The sequence below is a fragment of the Cervus elaphus genome, chromosome 11, assembly GCF_910594005.1.
Source record: "Cervus elaphus chromosome 11, mCerEla1.1, whole genome shotgun sequence".
In the NCBI taxonomy this organism is placed as follows: Eukaryota; Metazoa; Chordata; class Mammalia; order Artiodactyla; family Cervidae; genus Cervus; species Cervus elaphus.
In genome coordinates this window covers 24076289-24090255 of record NC_057825.1, presented here as the reverse complement: position 1 = coordinate 24090255, position 13967 = coordinate 24076289, and the positions used below count along the sequence as shown (strand labels likewise).

The following is a 13967-nucleotide window of genomic DNA, read 5'->3' as shown; positions in this document are numbered from 1 at the left end:
AGTGAGTATGGCTCCTGCAGACCGCTGTGTTACACTCTTCACGGTTTTCCAAATCTAGCAGTATTGCATAGGAATAACTCCTCTTTGAGCACACCGGATATGAGATTGGCACACAACGGACCATTCCTTTCTTGTCTCCCTTTTCTCTTGTTCATTTATTTCGTGTGAATTACCTGGGTTGCCTAGAAGAATCAGAGCAGCCAGTGGTGACATTTCTCCCAGGACTTTGATTTCCAGGTGTATTCGTTTCTGAGGGCTGCCATAATATATTATTGCAAATTGCGTGGTTTAAAACAACAGAAACTCACTGCTTCAGATTTCTAGAGGCCCCGGTGGGGCCACACTTCCTCCAAGGCCTCCGGGAGAGAATCCGCTGTTTCCACTTCCAGCCCCAGGTGTAGCCGCAGGTGTTCCTTGGTCTGTGGCAGCATCGCTCACATCTCTGTCTGTGTCTTCCCACGGCGGTCTTCCCTGTGTGTTTCCAGGTCTGACTGTCCCTCTTCTTAGAAGGATACCAGTCATATGGGATTATAGAGCTAGCCTACTCCAGGGTGACCTCGTGTTATCCTAACTAATCATATCTGCGATGACCTTATTTACAAATAAGGTTGTATTTCGAGGTACTGGGACTAGGCCATCAACACATCTAGGCCAGTGAGAGGAGCAAAATTTAATCTATAACACTGGGTATGAATTCTTATGAAATCTTATTCTTATGGTTTATTTCCATGAATTATGCATCCTTGGCCATCCTCCTACAAATAACAAATAACATTTCCCCTTTACACATACACTATTAACGAGTTCTAACCACTACATGCTACTGAGGGGTGGAGGCACCTGATGCCTGGCTACCTTGTACATTAGAAATGATGCTGAGGACTTCCCTAGTGGTCCAGTGGTTAAAACTCTGAACTTCCTCTACAGGGAGAGAGGGTTCAACACCTGGCCTGGGCAACTAAGAAGATCCTGCATGCCAAAAACAAAGAAAAAAAAAAAAACCAGGACAAAACAAATGCTGCTGCATGGTGCAGTGGAACAGTCACGAGCTTTGGAGTGTCACTTGCCTCAATATTTCTTCCTATGGGTTAGTTAATAATTGCACATCTTTAAATGCATTAGTAAGTTTCTCTGAGACTCAGTTTATTCCTCTGTGCCCAGCGAGCTGTATTACCTAGTATTATTGGAGGATGAAAGATTAAAAAGGTGAAAGAGACCCCACAGACAAGTCATGGATAGAGACCTCACAGACAGGAGAGGCTTGACAACAGCTCCATCTTTGTTCTTACCTTTGTCCGAGTTTCACTGGGTCACAGACATTGACTGAACACCTGCCCTATGCTAGCTTCTGTTTTAGGCACTGGTGATCCCAAAGTGAATTTAAAAAACCGTTTTCCAGCTTTCTTGGTGCCTACATTCCAGTGGGAAGACAAAGACAATGAAGAAGGTATTTTCAAGAGAGGGTAAGTGCTCTGTAGAGAGAAAGGACAGGGTAGTCTGATAAGTGTGCCTGGAACAAGGTGTGATGTGGGGCTGCTCCCAACAGTGTGATCAGACAAGGCCACTCTAAGAAGGTCACAGAGGTCTGCGTGGTCAGGAGGACCTAGCCCAGCAGTGATCTAAGGACAGTTCTTGGAAGGCCAGAGCAAGCCTGGAGTAGGAATGAGATGGCCACACTCCAGGAGCTGTGAGCGGTGCTGGGGGTTCAAGAGGAGGGAGGTGAGGATGTCAGATGGACAGAGGCTAGATCACGGGGAACTTCCCAGGCCCCAGCAAGGGGTTGGGTTTTCTTGTGAATGTAACAGGAGGCCGCTGGTAGGTGTTAAACAAGAGGGTGACTTGGAAGATGGCTTTGGCTGATACGTGGAGAATGGCTTGACTGAGCCAAGTGGGAGCAGGTGGACTCCTGGGGAGGCTGTTTTCAATTCCCTGGGCAAGAAATGATAGAGACTTGGGCCAGCTGAGTTCAATGAGAAGCAGGTAGATAGGAGGATGCTTTGGAGGTGAATTTGAGGAGGTATGAAGAATTCACATTAAATGCCCAGACATCCTCTTTCACATGTCCAGGAATGACACTCTTTAGCAAGTTAATAACACTTTCCAAGTGTATTGAGAACTTGAAAGCCACTGGTAACTATGATCATGGTAGAAAAATAGCATAGATAAATAAATACAGCTAAAATGAATTCAGTACTTTATAGCATCAGAGTCATCTTCATCTGCTTCATTTCAGATAAATAAAAATCACACAACAGTGGACTTCCAGCTGTTTCTCTCTCTTGATAAAACATAACCCAGTCTACATTCCTTACACAGTCTGGGATTCCTGTTATTGAAATGTAGTCCACCCTTTTTTATTTTCCGTATTCCTACAACATGTTGTCTACACATTTGCTGTTTAATACTAATGAGCAATAAGTTTCTTCTGTGAAGAAAAAGATGTCTTTAAACTTTTTAACTGGTGTTGAGCATCAGGACATCGGTAGATGAAACGGGACCAGAGGCTCTCCAAAGCATCTATAAATATCCTGTGGAAGTAGAATGCAGTCCACTGATTATGTTAAAAAAAAAAAAAAAGTTCTAAGCCGGTATTTTATATTTTCACCAAGAAAGGGATGCAGTTTTAGACCAAAGGAATTGACACACCTTTTGGAATGAGCTACAGACTAGGAAGCAGGGCACTCTTGAGTCCCAGTTCTGCCACTGACTGTGTGTTTTCAGGCATGTCACTTCACTTCTCTCGTCTTCCCTCTGCCCGTTCGGTAATAATGGCATTTGTCTGCGCATTAGACAGCTTTGTTGTAACAATCAAGCGAGCTTTCAAGTTTGTAAGTGCTTTGAAATTAGTGACATGCTAAGTTCAAGGCAGGGGTTGTTTACTGTCCTGTCTTCTGGAGCCACTGTCTGACAACACTCACTCTGGGCCATGACTTCACACTGATGAGCAGTGCCCATGTCTTCCTGCCAGCATCCTTTCTGGAAATGATGCCCACTGGACTGGATGATGAACCCTGCCATATGTAAGAGCAACCAACAGGAGCACCAAGCCGCAACCCACGTCCAGGGTTTTGTGATTAAGAAGTTTGGAGACCATGCGAGTGCGAAAAGTTAGCACCTTAATTGTTGAAAACCCCCAAAGAGTCCAAACTTGTAAATCATGAAAGGCCACTGTTTAGCAGACTGGAATGCTTTTGAAAAAGGCCAGCGATCAGAGATTGGCCTTGTTAATAACCACAGTAAAACCAGCTCTTGAAGCTCAAAGACGAAGCTAATTAGGGCAGAAAAATTCAACCTCAAATTAAGAGTGTGTGCTTGTGTGTCTGTGTGTGTGTGTGTGCGTTTCTGAAGTGTAAAAGCTTTTCTCCTGGAGAAGTATGTCTAAGTATATTTTGGACGTGTTCCAAGATCCACTGTATGACAAAGCCAGTACCTCAAAAATGTCAGGGCAGGGTTAATGAACTCCCAGGAGCATCTGGGTGCCCATCTGTCCAGTAAAAAGGGAAAATCAACTTCCTTACCTAGAAGACTGACTGATCCTAAACTTTCAAAAGAGTGAGACTCAAAAAAAATTGAGATTCTCTGAGGATGTGTTAGAATGCTTTCCTGGGTTTTTTCAAAGTAATAATGTAGGTACATGGCCCAGCACAATTGGTACTTGAGCTGGTATTGAATCTGTCTACATGTTCTAGATCATGGAGAGTTAGATGTAAATATCAGCTGGTGTTTGCCCCCGAGAAGCTTGTGTCTGCTGCAGACCAGAGCCTAGGCCAGGGAAGTCATTCCACATACATCTAAGTGTTACATTTTTGGAGAAGAGATTTTTCCCTAAGTAGAGGTCAGCTGCAACTGCCTCAAAATTTGCCAATGATGAAGATTATATGACCGCTTACAGCCCACTACCTGTTTGTCAGCTGTCTGATCAATTAAAACTTAAGAGTAGCCAAAAAACCCAAAAGCACGGCCTTAACAGTATTAGTGTAAGATTATATCAGCCAATGAACTGTTCCCCCAGAAATGTAGAATTAAGATATTCAGGGCAGCAGTGCACCCCAATGTCCACTTTCTCACCACGGATAACTACCTACACTTGAGAAGAGATCGATGAAAAAACAATAAACAAATTCAGAGGCACTGTGAGCCCAACCCCATGTGAGCCAAGCCCAGGGAGGAGCCTTTGTGATCCCAGGTCAGTTTAGTGCAAGGAGCTATTCCTGGTGCTTCAGAAGGGAGCAGGTCCCCAAGGAAGTCGTTCAGTGAGAAGAGGCACTTCCACCAGGAGACGTCAGGGAGTCTTCCTGGGTCATCAGGCTGTGTTTTAAAGGGTGTTTGGGGTTCTGAGGGCTTCCCTGATAGCTCAGTTGGTAAAGAATCCGCCTGCAATGCTGGAGACCCTGGTTCGATTCCTGGGTTGGGAAGATCCCCTGGAGAAGGGAACAGCTACCCACTCCAGTATTCTGGTCTGGAGAATTGCACAGACTGTATAGTCCATGGGGTCATAAAGAGTTGGAAGCGATTGAGCCACTTTCACTTTTGGGATTCTGAAGTATGGAAACGGGACAGAATGGCTCTTATGACTCAAAGTGTGTTCTGTGGAACAGCTGGGCATTCCCTAGAAGCCTGTTAGAAATGCAGAATCTCATGGTGTATATATAAGTACATGCATATATTTATATACGCATACACACATACATACTGGAATACTGAAGTGAAGTGAAGTGAAGTCGCTCAGTCATGTCCAACTCTGCGACCCTATGGATTGTAGCCTACCAGGCTCCTCCGTCCATGGGATTCTCCAGGCAAGAATATTGGAGTGGGTTGCCATTTCCTTCTCCAGAGGATCTTCCCAACCCAGGGATCAAACCTGGGTCTCCTGCATTGGAGGCAGACGCTTTAACCTCTGAGCCACCAGGGAAACCCTTACTCAACTTTAAAAAAAAATAATGAAATAATATCATTTGCAGCAACATGGATGGATGTAGAGATTATCATACTAAGTGAATTAAGTCAGATGGAGAAAATCAAATATATGATAATTGTTTCTATGTGGAATTTAAAACAATAATGCAAATGAATTTATTAACAAAAGAGAAATAGACTCATAGAAATAGGAAACAAGCTTATGGTTGTTTCCCAAAGGGGAAAGGAGGAGGAAGGATAAATTAGGAGTTTGGGATTAACAAATACACCCTACTATATATAAAATAGATAAACAGCAAGGACCTTTTGTATAGTACAGGGAACTAGGTTCAATAGCTTGTAATAGCCTAAAATGGAAAAGAACTTGAAAATAAATATATGTAAAATTGATTTATATATTACATATGTTTCTTTACATATATATATATATTACATACATACAGAACTGAGCTGCTTTACTGCATACCTGAAATATTGCAAATCAACTTACGCTTCAATTTAAAAAAATTAATTATTTTTAGAAAGGAAAGAAATGGCAGAATCTTAGGAACTACCCCAGACCTATAGAATCAGAATTGGCAAGTGAGTAAGATCCCTAGGTGGTTTGCATGTGAAAGCATCGCTGTAGACCATGTGGCGTTTTATTGAGCAGAACGTAATCTAGGGACAGCCACAGAAGAGGGGTAGAGAGGAACAGTCAGAAAACCCTCACTCCTCTAGTTGCAACTCTGAGACGGTAGGAAAAGCGGTTTCCATCTCTGAATCTTAGTGTCTTCGTCTGTAAAACTGGTCTATAAGCTCCATCCTGCCTACTTCATGAGTCTGTTTTTGGCTTGTGTGTTTTCAAAGTGATGGAATGATTTTAATTTATTTTAAAAACTTTGTTATTGGAGTACAGTTGCTTTACAAAGTTGTGTTAATTTCTGGTATACAGCAAAGTGCATCAGCTATATGTATGCATATATCCCCCTTTTTGGGATTTTCTTCCCAATTAATGTCACCACAGAGCATTGAGTAGAGTTCCCGGTGCTATGCAGTAGGTTCTCACTAGCTGTATTTTATACACACTATCAATAGTGTATATGTATCAGTCCCAGTCTCCCAATTCATCCCATCCTCCCTCTTTCCCCCTCAGTATCCTTACACTTGTTCTCTATGTCTGTGTCTCTACTTTTGCTGTGCAAAATAGATTGTCTATAGCAGTTTTGTCAGACTCCACTGTTATGCGTTAATATTTGTTTTTCTCTTTCAGACCGCACAGAGAAAAGTGAGATAACACATGTGAAAGCACATCAGTTCTGAGTACCCAGTTTTGTGACCAACAACCAGCACGTTTCTCTCTCCAAGTGCCCTTGTTGAAAATGAGGCTGTTCCTCATTCCTCCATCCACAGCTCCCCAACATTGGGTCTGCTAGGCTCTGTCCAGAGTTGCATGGTACATGCAAGCTAAGTTGCTTTAGTCATGTTCAACTCTGTGCAACCCTATGGACTATAGCCCACCAGGCTCCCCTGTCCATGGGGACTCTCCAGGCAAGAATACTGGAGTGGGTTGCCATGCGCTTCCCCAGGGGATCTTTCCAACCCAGGGATCGAACCTGTGATTCCTGCATTGGCTGGTGGGTTCTTTACCACTAGCTCCACCTGGAAAGCCCCAGCAAAGCTTCCAGAGAATAGTCTCCCTCAAAGGAACTGACTCCAATGGAGGGAGGGGGTCACAGGCAGAAGGGAACCAAGGAAGGAATGTGCTAAGGGCTGGGGGGCCAGTTCCTCTTACAATATCTGGATGTCAAGGGGGTGCAGGGACTAAGAAAGCATCAGGCCTGTCCTCTAGGAGCTCACAGTCTAGCAGAAATTAGGACTTGTTCTGTAGTAGGCCTTGAAGAGATGTTCTAAAGTATAGGCCCAACTTGCAGAGCTTCTTCTTATGGTTGACTGGACCACCCCAAAGTGATCTGCTTTGGTTCGGGAAAGAGGAAGAAGACCTGGGTTCAAACCCCAGCCCCAGGTCTTACTAAGTGGAATTCTAGGTAACCCCATCACCTCCCTGAGACTTGATGTCCTCATATCAAAAATAGGACACTGGTAATAACACTGTCCCCAGGAGTTATTGTGAAGAAAATTGAATTGGAAGCAAACAAACCATTTTTAAAATATTTGTTAATTTTCTATCTTTCTCACTGAAATGTAAAAAATCTCTGAAACCAGGAACTTGAATGTGTTGCTCCTCACGGAATTTTCAGCACCTAGAACAGTGACTGGCACAAATGACATGCTTCATAAGAGCATCTTGAATGAAGGGAGAAATATTAATGTTCCTTATGCCCAGATACAAATCTTTCTGGAGTGAATTTGCATTTTTATGCTTGCAATTAAAGTTCCAACCCCCAGTGCTGCCTCCTGGTACTGACATCTTATGCTTTGAATCAAGGTTGATCTGCGTGACCAGTAGACTATGGCAAAAGTGATGGCATCTCACTTTCAAGATTAGGTTGTGAGACACTACAGTTTCCATTCCTCTTGCTCTATGGCTCTGTTGTCCTCATACTTCTGTATTTCTTGCTCTTAAGAAAGCCAGGTTATGAGTAGCCCCAAGCTGAGATTCATATGGTAAAGACTGGATTCTCCTGCCAACAGCCATGAAAGTGAGCTTGCAAGTCATTTCTCAGACCCATCCTCTAAGCAAGGTCTGGCCAGTGTATAAAGGTGGACTCCAACAGATGAATGGATAAAGAAGATGTGGTGTGTATATATATAACGGGATATTACTTGGCCATAAAAAAGAATGAAATAATGCCACTTGTAGCAACATGGATGGACTTGGAGGGCATTATGCTAAGTGAAATAAGCCAGAGAGAGAAACACAAATACTTTATGATATCACTTAAATGTGGAATTTTAAAAATACAGGAAACTAGTGAATAAAACACAAAAGCAGGTTCACAAATATAGAGAAAACAAACTAGTGGTTATATGTGGGGAGAGTGGAGGGACAACACAGTGGTAGGGGATAAAAAGGGGGGAGTTTTTAGGAGATTATATGAAATCATGTGTATGAAACTTCTGAAAATTATAAAGCACTATAGAATTCAAAGAAATTTTCATTCAGTAAAAAAATGAAAAATAAATAAAGCTGGGCTCTCATTTCCTTTAAAGTTCTCACTGTAATTCTACTGTTACAACCCAAGTTACACACACTTATTTGGAAATTACATCACCCTGTTGGTTTACAATAATCTCATGGTAAAAATAAAACAAAACCCCTCTGGCTCTTTTTCATATAAACTACTGTTAGTCCATGTACTGCCACCAGACTTTAAAAAACTTACACTGGAGAACTGATTCAGGACCATATATTCATCTGTGTCAACTTTCACGTCATTGGTTCTAGCCCATAATCTCAGTCTCAAGAAATATTTTAATAAAATATTCCAGACATTTAAACAAATATAGATGATAATGCAATGGCCACCCATCTCCTCACACTCCTGCTTAGGAAAGAAAATAATTTAAATCTGATTGAACAATCTGTATACCCTTCCCCCACTCCATTTCCTCAAAGGAAGCCACTGTTTTGAACACCCTCCTTATCATTGCAACACATTTCTTTACATTTTTACTACATCATACAGTTTGTCTTTTTAAATTTCATAGGAAAATTTATATATCCCTCTGAAAAATCCTTTTTTTTTTTCCACTCTAAATTCTACTTTTGATATTTGTGGTGGCGGTTTAGTCGCTAAGTCATGTCCATCTCTTACGACCCCATGGACTGTAGCCCTCCAGGCTCATCTGTCCGTGGGGATTCCCCAGGCAATAATATTGGAGTGGGTTGCCATTTCCTTCTCCAGGGGATCTTCCCAACTCAGGAATTGAACCTGCCTCTTCTGCACTGCAGGTGGATTCTTCACTGCTGAGCCACCAGGGAAGCCTTTAAGATACTTAATTATGTTAATATATGTAGCTGTAATTTACCCATTGGACCAGGATCTGGAGAAGTGATGTAATGGTTCTCAAGATGATGGTCACTGGGATTTGTCTCCAACTTCCTCTGTTACAAAAATGCTGCTATAAACATTATCATACATTTTTCTCTCCATATGTGTACAAGAGGACCTCTAAGTATTTGCCAAAGGGGAGAATTGCTAGATGATGGATCATGTGTATCTTCTATGCTACCAGATGTTGCTAACTTGTTCCCAGGAATGGTGGAGCAAGTTAGATCTCCATGTACCCTGGACATGTGGGAGAGGTCCTGAGACTCCACACTTTCATCAAAGGTCAGTGTATATCAGCCTTGATTATTAGCCAGAGTGTGGAAAGTTTCTAATTATTCTTTTACTTTTATCTCACTAACATTGACTCTACCTCCACTGTTCACGTGGTACATTACTTAGGATGCTCTTGCCTTTGAGTAACAAAACATTCAACTAAAAGCAGCTTGAACTGAAGTGAAGTGTTAGTTGCTCAGTTATGTTCGACTCTTTGCAACCCCAAGGACTGTAGCCCGCCAGGCTTCTCTGTCCATGGAATTCTCCAGGCAAGAATATTGGAGTGGGTTGCCATTCCCTTCTCCAGGGCATCTTCCCGACTCATGGATTAAACTTGGGGTCAGGCAGATTCTTTACCATCTGAGACACCAATATATAGTAAAATAACAAAAGCAGCTTAAACATATCATAAGAAGCTTAATAATAAAATGCTTCCAGATTTGGTCGCCTTAGTGGTCCTAGGGCCTGGGGCTTCCATTTTTCTTCCCTTTTGTCTTTAGCTTTGGTCTTTATCTTCTCATTATGATGGCAAGATCTCTACCCCTGAATATCATACAACAGCATGCAAAGGCAAGCAGGTTGCTCTTCATCCTTTGTCTTTTTTCATCACTGAGCAATATTTTTCGCAGAAGCCCCTTGACCAGCTGCCCCAATTTCCCTTCATACCATATTGACTAGGATTACTTTTCATACCTGTGACTGAAGCAGTGACAAGAAGGGGGAATAAAATTTCAATGGGCAGTTTAGACAGTCACCCTTGGGGATAGAATGCTCCCCCTCCTCTAAGCACATGAGAGAGTGAAACCCCAAATGAATTCAGAGGTCTTCTAACAATAAAGAAGAATGGAGGTGATAGCTTTGGGGTGGCAGAAACAAAATTCCTTAAGGCTAAATTCTAGAAAGAGCTTTCATTCTGGTGTCCATTTTTAGCATATGGACACCAGCAGTTTCCTTGAGTTCCAACTCAAGAAGCTTTTACTATCTTTACTTTTTATTATTTTTTTTTTAATCTTTACTTTTTAAACATGGAGTTCCATGAATTCGTCCAACCTCGATTTTTTCCTGCTTTAAGCACCGACTGTTCATATTCAAAATTTTTCTTGTTCCTTAGAATTTCTTTGCACATAATACTCCAGATGACCACTGAAAAGATAAAGGCTTCCAATTTCCTACCCTCAGCTGCATTTTTGTGCCTCTAAAGCTATTTCTTCCTCATACACAGCACTTGTATTTTCTTAAGATTTCTAAACTGATATAAGTACTATCACTTTAGACAATTCTTCTCAAACTAACATTATTTCCAACTTGCTTATGGTCTTTGCGGATGAGATTCTCTGATCCAGAGCCTCAGATTGGTACTGAAGCCATTTTCTGAGCCCTTAAAAATATTAAACTTGGTGTAGAAATAGACTTGCCTCTGGTCCCTCTGTCCTCTGAAACCAGAACCAAAGATTCTTTAAAACTGGTACAAGAAACCAAAAGTTTTCCGGATGCTGATTCATTGCTCATCAGTCACATCAGTGATTAAATATTTACGTGCCAAGGAGTCTGTGATAAAATATTAATCTCCAGCCAGTCTACTATAAAATATTTAAGGACTGGTGAGTCTGGAGTGTGCAGCTTTCAGCTCAGAGCAAGAAGAGCCCCATCCAAGGCCGGATGCTGGATGATGGAGCAGATGCACAAAGATGAGTTGATGGGAAAAAATGTCAGATCCAAGTGCACCCAGATGCCCTGGCTACACAGCACCAAGACTGTGGCTGGTTGTGTCGGGCTGGTCTGTTTGTGAGCAACAATTCACCCCCATGAGGAATGCCAACCTGAACTTTTTATGTGCTTTTCAGAAATGTAAAAACAGAGACTCAGAGAGGTAGAGGGAATTGCTTCTGGTTTCAGCAAGGAGCAACATTAACTAAGCTTTTCACGTTTGTGCTCAGTCGTATACGACTCTTTGCCGCCTCATGGACTGTAGCCCACCAGGATCCTCTGCCCGTGGAATTTTCCAGGCAAGAATACTGGAGTGGGTTGCCATTTCCTCCTCCAGGGAATCTTCCCAACCCAGGGATCAAACCTGTATCACCTGCGTCTCCTGCATTGGCAGGCAGATTCTTTACCACTAGCACCAACTGGGAAGCCCTTTTCACATTTAAGCAGGAATTATTTCCTTTCCAGCCCCAGTAGAACCATGAACAAAAATTCTTGCACAGTCTTTGTATTGGTTAAAAAAAAAAATCATTTTCTCTGGTGTTTCAAGCAGAGGAAATTTAATATGGGAAATTGACTACAAAGGAGCTAGAAGGGCTGGAAGACCAAATAAGAGAAAGAAGGGAAACTAAAAAGAGGAAGTTCAGTTCAGTTCAGTTCAGTCATTCATTCATGTCCGACTCTTTGTGACCCCATGGACTGCAGCACACCAGGCCTCCCTGTCCATCACCAACTCCCAGAGTTTAATCAAACTCATGTCCATTGAGTCAGTGATGCCATCCAGCTATCTCATCCTCTGTCGTCCCCTTCTCCTCCTGCCCCCAATCCCTCCCAGCATCAGGGTCTTTGCATTCAGTCAGTTCTTCACATGAGGTGGCCAAAGGATTGGAGTTTCAGCTTCAGCATCAGTCCTTCCAATGAATATTCAGGCCTGATCTCCTTTAGGATGGACTGGTTGGATCTCCTTGCAGTCCAAGGGACTCTCTCGAGTCTTCTCCAACACCACAGTTCAAAAGCATCAATACTTCAGCACTCAGCTTTCTTTATAGTCCAACTTTCACATCCATACATGACCACTGGAAAAACCATAGCCTTGACTAGACGGACCTTTGTTGACAAAGTAATGTCTCTGTTTTTTAATGTGCTATCTAGGTTGGTCATAACTTTTCTCCCAAGGAGTAAGCGTCTTTTAATTTCATGGCTGCAGTCACCATCTGCAGTGATTTTGCAACCCAAAAATATGAAGCCTGTCACTGTTTACACTGTTTCCCCATCTATTTCCCATGAAGTGGTGGGACCAGATGCCGTCATCTTAATTTTCTGAATGTTGAGCTTTAAGCCAACTTTTTCACTCTCCTCTTTCACTTTCATAGTGGAACTGAAAAGAATAGGGAGGAACATTTAGATGGGCAGTGCTGCTCACCCATCCCCAGACCAAGGCTTGGAAGTCTATTCCTGCAGCTGAGTTCTTGCAGATCCTGTCTCAGTTGGTTCTGAGTCCACCGGAGAAGTGTCTTCTCAACCAGAGCTGCAGCTTCTTGAGAAAGGATGCTTATTCCTGCCAGCCAGCTGGAACTCAAAATCGGCTCCACTCCCATTGCCACTGCAAGAGCCAGTAGCAGCTGCCACCTTGTTGGAGCCACCGCACCTTCTTGTCAGGTTCCCACCAGTGCCTCCTACTGGCAGAAGCGGACAGAACTTCCCCCTACCAGGGAAACTAACACATGTAGTTTGCAGGCTTCCAACAGGAGGGTACTGAACTAGGAAACAGCATGTAAATAGCAGGCACAGCCCCATTGCTACTTGACAGAAAGAACTCCACAGTAATATGAGTCAAACTTGGCTTCCCCATCTTTTTCTGCTGTCCCACCATGAAATGAGATATCTCACGAGTCCAGGAGTTTCTCCAGGGTTGGTCTTAAATATGGGTAGTCAACTACCTGTGTTTGCTTAATCAATTCTAAAAACAAAAGAATGTTTAAGTGAGTTGATAGTTGCAGATTCCTTTCCTGTTGAGAGTTCTCATATTATACCAAACTTGTGTGATTATAAAATGTGCAAAACAACCTGGAAAGAGGCCCATCCAAGTAGGATCGTAGAAGCTTGAGCTGTAAAGCTGCTGAGCCATCAAAACCAACTTCCACCTGTTGGTTTGCTGACAGGAAGACCGGATGCCAGAAACGGCCTGGTGATGGTCTCCAACAACCGCAGCCTGCTCTGATAACTCGGGCCAGTACTCCTCTGCACTGCACACTGGCTGTGCCTGGCAAGCTTGTCCCTTGATAAAGATGGTCTTAGCTTTGTTGCTTATCATTTTTTACACATCCTACTCATCTCCCCAGTGAAGAAATACAAGGAGAATACTTCATTTCCTGTATGGTAGAGTTTTATAAGGCATTTTAACATCCATTACCTCCACGCATCTCAAAGAGAACCCTGTAGACTAAAATCCAGGACACTTATTCTCATCTCTGCATGTGTGATGCGCAGCAAGGTGAGGTGACTAACTCAAGAGGATACAGCGGAGGACTTGCTGTTCATAGCCTGCTGTAACAAACAGCCTGCTATAACAGGCTATCCAAATGCTGAATAAGTTAGCAAATGAAAATCTGAATGCACCCTGGTCATCATTCATAAAAACTGGGGCTAGAAGAAGTACTCATTCAACAAGAGGAAGAGTTTGTTAGGAGGGAAAAAAAAGAGGGTGTGAGGAGATGGAACTTGGGAGGAAAATGTTAGTTTCTATGAGTGGGGAGGGGGAAGAAAGCGGGTTCTTAGAACCCACAGACCCCCGAAATCAGCCTATTCTAAGATAGAACAGGAGGAAGATTCTGATTACATGTGTATGTGTTAGTCGCTCAGACGTGTCTGCCTCTCTGCTACCCCATGGATTGTAGCCCGCCAGGCTTCTCTGTCCATGGGATTCTCCAGGCGAGAATACTGGAGTGGATTGCTGTTCCCTTCTCCAGAGGATCTTCCCAACCCAGGGATCAAACCCTGATCTCCTTCATTGCAGGCAGATTCTTTACTGTTTGAGCTATAGGGAAGAACTGCTAATTACAGAAGGCCCCTAAAAGC

At 42.8% G+C, this 13967-nt stretch overlaps 1 non-coding gene across 1 annotated transcript; it reads right to left on the bottom strand.

The window, feature by feature from the left end:
* Positions 1-4840: 4840 nt before the first annotated feature.
* TRNAW-CCA lies at positions 4841-4912 on the bottom strand. The gene has a single exon. It is a non-coding gene; the product is annotated as a tRNA-Trp (tRNA).
* Between the last annotated feature and the right edge of the window lie 9055 nt (positions 4913-13967).